This window comes from Neolamprologus brichardi, chromosome 22 (assembly GCF_056152115.1).
Source record: "Neolamprologus brichardi isolate AB-2024 chromosome 22, ASM5615211v1, whole genome shotgun sequence".
Lineage (NCBI taxonomy): Eukaryota > Metazoa > Chordata > Actinopteri > Cichliformes > Cichlidae > Neolamprologus > Neolamprologus brichardi.
Window position 1 is genome coordinate 20,824,703 of NC_142124.1, and position 6,748 is coordinate 20,831,450.

The 6,748-nt window shown below is 37.7% G+C and overlaps 2 non-coding genes and 1 pseudogene across 2 annotated transcripts; 2 read left to right on the plus strand and 1 right to left on the minus strand.

The window, feature by feature from the left end:
* The first annotated feature begins 233 nt into the window (after nucleotides 1-233).
* On the plus strand, nucleotides 234-352 carry LOC148096763 (5S ribosomal RNA). Its single transcript, XR_015717158.1, has one exon. It is a non-coding gene; the product is annotated as a 5S ribosomal RNA (ribosomal RNA).
* A 5,624-nt stretch (nucleotides 353-5,976) lies between these two features.
* Nucleotides 5,977-6,095, minus strand: LOC148096764 (5S ribosomal RNA). Its single transcript, XR_015717159.1, has one exon. It is a non-coding gene; the product is annotated as a 5S ribosomal RNA (ribosomal RNA).
* Nucleotides 6,096-6,395: 300 nt separating this feature from the next.
* LOC118454006 (5S ribosomal RNA) lies at nucleotides 6,396-6,515 on the plus strand (annotated as a pseudogene).
* Nucleotides 6,516-6,748: the final 233 nt, after the last annotated feature.

Consider the following 6,748-nt stretch of genomic DNA (forward strand, 5'->3'; position numbering starts at 1 on the left):
TCTCCAAACAGTTTGTTTTGTTACTTAAATAAATGCGGTGATTTTGAGAGCCAGCTGCACACTATTCCGATCTAAGATCAGTGATGTGTTACTGTAAACAGCTTTGCTGAAGTAAAAAGTTTACCGTAGGAATGAATGTTTCATCATTGGATGGAAAACGTGTTCAGAATCTTAATTGATGAAAAAAGTAGTATTTGGCATGTATAAAAGGTCAGTTTGTGTGCTCTTCAGTCGCTTACGGCCATACCACCCTGAACACGCCCGATCTCGTCTGATCTCGGAAGCTAAGCAGGGTCGGGCCTGGTCAGTACTTGGATGGGAGACCGCCTGGGAATACCAGGTGCTGTAAGCTTTTTCACTTATACACACACACAGAAGGGGGCGCTGCTCCTCTTCCTGTTTCTGTCAAACGACAAATTGCAGAAAACAAACCGTTTCTTTAAAAACATATAATAGCTTGACATTTATTAAGTACAAATTTAGAACTCATAATTACTTTGCAGGGCATTTTTTTCCTATTTTTTATACTTTCTAATAGTAACAGTAAATTAATGAAACTCCTCATTCCAAAAGATCCACTATACAGTAGCTATGGCCAGAAATGTACATAGACTCATGTCTGAGCCCAAACTGTGCCAACAACATATCCTCCACACCATTACACCAACAGTCTGAACCGTTAAGACGCAGGATGGATTCATGCATTCGTGTTTTTTCTGATCCTACTATCTGAATGTTGCAGAAGAAATGTTTCCAGGTTGTCTGTTGTCCAATTTTTTTTTTAATTGCACAGAAATATAATGTACAGCAATTATGGCAATCTCTACAAAGATTCTATTTTCCCAACATGAAATAGTATCAGAACAGGCTGAATTCCAACATATAGAAGATAGATAATGAACAGGAAGTACAAACAACAACAAATAAATAAATAGAATAAAAACAAACCCCAAACAGAATCAAAGGGGAAAAAAATAGATAATTAAAAGACATAAAATTAGTTATACCTTAGGGGTTTTCTAGCAGATCTAGTTCAATAATCATATGATTCAGATCCAGAGCTTGTTTTTTGTCCATAAATTTTACAGATGAGAGGAAGAGGCAGAGTTCTTTGTGAAAAGTAAAAAAGGATGGCTTTGTATTTTTTAGAAAACGACATTTGTGAATGAAGAATTTTACCATAATAATGATTACATTTAGAACATTTTCAAGCTTCTTTTCTTTTCTTAGAGAACCAAAGATAATATCATTTTTAGAAAATTCAAGTAAGTTAGGAAGAGCGAGTACTGCACATCGTTCCACAGGGCTTTACAGAATATACAATCATAAAATAAATGTTCTGTTGATTCAATATCCCCATCACAAAAAGAGCAAGAATTATTATCAATAGCAAAGCGACGTCTGAGAAATTCTCTGGAAGGGTAAATACCAGAGAGGATTTTGTAGTGGACCTCCTTAGCTTTGGGAGGAATGGAACATTTTAGGTAATTTTTTCTGATCTCTTTCTTTTGATCACCGGAGAACAGATGAGAGATGGAATTTGGATTGGATCTATAAGGGAAAAACATTAGTAAATAATTCCCTAATTTGGGAGTTTTTTAGACTGTTAGCTGTAATGTTATGCCCATTTACCAAGAGTTCAGGGGATCCATAGTCAGGGTTTTGAAAAAGATTATATGTTGTACATAGAATGTTTTGAGGGATAGCCTTAGTAATTTTTTGAAATTCTTTGTTATTTATTTGCAGATTATAATTGGCGGTGAAATCTTCTAATAAAATTTTACCTCTATCATTTAACAAATGCATCACTGACCAGATGCCCTTATCAGATGGGGTGGCAAAATCAATGCCATTTATTTATTTATTTATTTTATCCATATGCAGGTGTTACATTCTGTAATATGTATTATATATGGTTAAAATATATAAAATGCATAAAGTATACACGTTTCATATAAATATATATTTATATCTACAACTTTTTTTTAGCCTACATAATTAAACACTTCAGTTAAAAAAAAAAGTGAATTTTGATTTTATGTACTGTATAGCCTATATAATAAATAAGTATGTAGCCCAATAAGTATAAACTCAAGGAAGCTACACAACGTGGGATGGCTCACTTACAAACAGAAGTATAACAGAAGCTTCACACTCTTTTTTTTAATAAGCAATATTTAAATTATTTCTTGCTTACATTTACACAAAATGCCAGAAATCTGCACTGTCATGAACACATTTTTCATCAAAAATGTAAGCCTCATTTTTCATGATTTATTGGGTTAACCCTCTGCAGTCCAGGGTACAACACGCCATTGTTACTAATAACCTACTAAAAATATTTACCTTGCCTTGTTTGGTATCATTCTTTTCAACACAATCTCACGTGTCTGAACTCAAAGTTATGTTTTCGATTGACATAGTGTAGTAGTGTATTAACAAAATTGATCTGAAATCACACAAAAACCACAAAAACCAAGTAGGAAAAACCAGTTATTTTTTACTGTAAAAACTACAAACATGTTTAGTGAAACTTGAAATGCAAATATAAATTGTATATTGCTTCTTTCTTTGGTGCTGTACTTAGCAAATGCTGTTTGTTCCCACACTAAACGTGACTGTAGTATTCAGAAAAAAGTATCGGGAATATTTTTCATCATAACTCTGGGTTTAGTGGCCTATCAATAAAATTAAAAAACTGGTATATAGTTTGAAGTCTGAACTTTCAACACAATTGAAATGGAGACTCAGCATGGCTGCAGCTTGTATCTATGTCAGCTTAAATCGGTCATGTGATTTAGAGGTGCGGTGCATCCATCAACCACAAAGGGTTAATAATACTCACCTTCATTCCAGACTGTCACAATCAACCAGACAACGAGAGATGCATGTCCTCAATTTTCTTCGGGGTTTCTTGCAGACTTTGGAAGATAATGGTAAAAGCATATAAATGTCCACCTTCTGTGGAAGTGCTGGAGTCAGGATCTGAGAATAAAAGCAGGAGACTACAGGCAGCAATATCATACGGGTGAGTGTGTAGGAGGAGATGGAACGGTGTTCTCCCTCTGACTCTGCTGCATGTGGGTAAAAGGTGTCGTCAGCTGCTCTGAGTGAAAGAGTCCCCTGACTGGGACCCGAGGAAACTCCTTGGACCCCGTAACCAGGTCACGGTATAGGGAGAGGATTAGATTGTCCATGGAGTCCAAAAGGCTGCAGCTGAAAGGAGGGTTCCTCAAGTTTGTGATGGCCATCTGACGTACACTCACCGGCCTCACCAGTGCAGCTACAAGAAAACAAAAAGGTGGATGCAGAGTGTTTTGAGTTATGTTTGCCTCTGTGAGTCCTGCATTTTGGGTCCTCTCTCCCTGCCTGCCTGCACACAGTCACGACAGTTTTCTAATGTTTTGGGACATCGTTTTGGAGACAACCTTAAACTTTTCTTATTACTTACCACTTTGTTGATTCTTGCTGATGTTTAAGATACAGAAGAGAATAATGTACACTTGGCACAGTCTTTATGGAACCTTAGTTCATTTTGCACAGATTTACAATTGGCTCTAAAATAGATGTCCCTGGTTCAACATCCAGTCCACAGCCCTGCTGTATGCCCAAAGCAGTTCACAGAAGCAGTGCCAAAGTTTTAAAACTATTAAACTCTTGAGAAAATAAGTTGCCTGGGAAAGCCTTCACAGTCTGAGGCGCTTCTTTGGTGGAGTGGGGCTCCTGCTGCTGCTGTCTTCCTTTGTAGTCTTTCTCTTTGCATCCTGTGCAAACATCTTCAGATACTGGCAGAGCACCCACATGATAACTCTGCCCTCTGAGATGTAGTCCGTGACTCTCCAACGGTTCGTCATCTCACTGTCTTCTGTCCGATAAACAGCAGAGATGATTCTGGTGACAGTGAGGCCATTGACATCCATTGTGCGGACACAGTTCCTCCGATCTGCCTTCAGCACAGGAATATCTGCCTTCTCCGGATGTAGTGGAGTCAGGATCCGAGAATAAAAGCGGGGGCCTACAGGTGGCACCATCATACCAGGTGGTGAGTCGGTAGGAAGAGATGGAATGTTGTCTGGAATACTAGGAAACTCCTTGGATCCCGTAACCAGGTCATGGTATAGCGAGAGGATTAGGTTGTTCATGGGGATCAAAGGATGGTTCCTCAAGTTACTGATGAGCATTTAACTAGACTCACTAGGTCAGCTACAAAAAAACAAAAAGGTCATCTATGTTAATCATGACATGATCCGACAAATTAAAGATTTAAATGGCAAGACATGGCTTTATATCATCATATGCTATTTCCAAAGACAGGCAATGATTGGTAGAAGGTGAGAACAATTTTTTTTTCTTTTTTCTTTTTTAACTGTAAATGGTTGAATTGCATTTGCGCTTTAAACCAAAGATCACACCAGCAACTTCAAAGTCAAATCCAAACTCAGCCTGTTAGCATGTTGCAAAAACACTAAAAAAGTCCTGCTGATAGAAATCATTTGCAAAATCATCATTTTAGCTGCATGTGAATTAAAAAATTTACAGCTCGTAGTAAAGGAACAACCTTGTGTTTTTGGTGACTGAACAAAATTTTCAGGGAGTATATCAAAATGTGTGATAAATGAATGTAATCCAGAATATTTGTGAATTATGGACACATTGTCAGTAAGGCTGCATAGAGTTTGATATTTAACTAAAATAAAAATATGACAATCTGCTGAAAATAAAACAGCTAAAGTCAGATGAGGTCCTCGAACCTGCCTATTGCATGCACACACTGTTTCAATTTCTCACAGAGCACATAACACACATCTGGACACCTGTATAGAGACCGCAATACTAAAGTAAATCTAGCATAATGCACTCATGGAAATATTATATATTTAATTAAATCAGCACGTCGCAGTAAACATAACATAATACATAATAACATAATGTAGTTCTAGAGGGGCTCACCCCAAATCATAAGGCATAATGTCATTCATCCTTATAAGTTATAATTATGGAATATACTACTTTCAAATGTAGTCAGCTCTTTTCACATTTTCAGTAGAATGTTACCTTGAAAAGCAACTTAAATAGTTGGATGACCAGTGAATTATTCAGAATGAATAATCACAGATTTCGATATAATATACCAGTTATAGGGTGGACAATTTAGTTATCAAAGTCAAAGGCTCAATCATGTTGACCAGGATTTTTCAAAGTAAGGAACAACTTGTGAGGAGAAAGGAGAAACACGCACATGTTTTCAGTCTCTTAAGCACATGGAGGCAGTCCACCAAATCGTTAAGCACTTAAAGTAGCACTATAAGTGGAAAACCACACTGCCAAGAAGCAGACTGGTAAGAGAGCTGCTTTTACATTAAAGTTGTTTAATTCTTAGAAACCCTCCTTTTATTGTGCCGACAAAGCATAGAGCATCACCATGTATCCTAAGTGGAGAATAGATTTGTAGTCGGTGACATTAGTGCAGTTGCAATTATCCTGTTTACTGCATGTGTTTACTCCATGTTTAGAGTGATATGAATCCTGTCGAGAGATTATGGGATTATTACCATCTTGCCTTATCATTCTAAATGTTTAATAAACACTGAAGCCAGATTCGACCAGAACAGGAATAGAAAGCAACCAAAGTCTTATTTAGGCGATTAATGGCAGTGCCTCTTTCTGAGCGCATTGTAACATCGAGATATCACGAACACTTGACAGAAAAAAATATTACTAAAATGCATTATGATTACTAGTGCTATTGCTATAATTATTTTAAGGGTACTGTGATGATATTTAGGGATGCTTGAGCACTCCCAAAAGCATCTAAACTAGCCTATGCTCAAGAGTTTCATCACTGGATGGAAAACGTGTTCAGAGACTTAGTAAAACACACGCACACGCACACGATACAAGCAAACAGAGAAGAGAATGGAGCAAAACACAAACAGAGGCAGCAGCAGCGCCCCCTGCAGTTGGTGTAAGTGAAAAAGCTTACAGCACCTGGTATTCCCAGGCGGTCTCCCATCCAAGTACTGACCAGGCCCGACCCTGCTTAGCTTCCGAGATCAGACGAGATCGGGCGTGTTCAGGGTGGTATGGCCGTAAGCGACAAGCAAGACGACAAACACCCGTTTTATTAATGCTTCAGAAACCGTTCTCTGACTTTTGTCTTGCAGATCGTCTCCAAACAGTTTGTTTTGTTACTTAAATAAATGCGGTGATTTTAAGAGCCAGCTGCACACTATTCCGATCTAAGATCAGTGACGTGTTACTGTAAACAGCTTTCTATGCTGAAGTAAAAAGTTTACCGTAGGAATGAATTTTTCATCATTGGATGGAAAACGTGTTCAGAATCTTAATTGATGAAAAAAGTAGTATTTGGCATGTATAAAAGGTCAGTTTGTGTGCTTTTCAGTCGCTTACGGCCTGAACACGCCCGATCTCGTCTGATCTCGGAAGCTAAGCAGGGTCGGGCCTGGTCAGTACTTGGATGGGAGACCGCCTGGGAATACCAGGTGCTGTAAGCTTTTTCACTTATACAAACACACAGAAGAGGGCGCTGCTCCTCTTCCTGTTTGTGTCAAACGACAAATTGCAGAAAACAAACCGTTTCTTTAAAAACATATAATAGCTTGTCATTTATTAAGTACACATTTATAACTCATAATTACTTTGCAGGGCATTTTTTTCCTATTTTTTATACTTTCTAATAGTAACAGTAAATTAATGAAACTCCTCATTCCAAAAGATCCACTATACA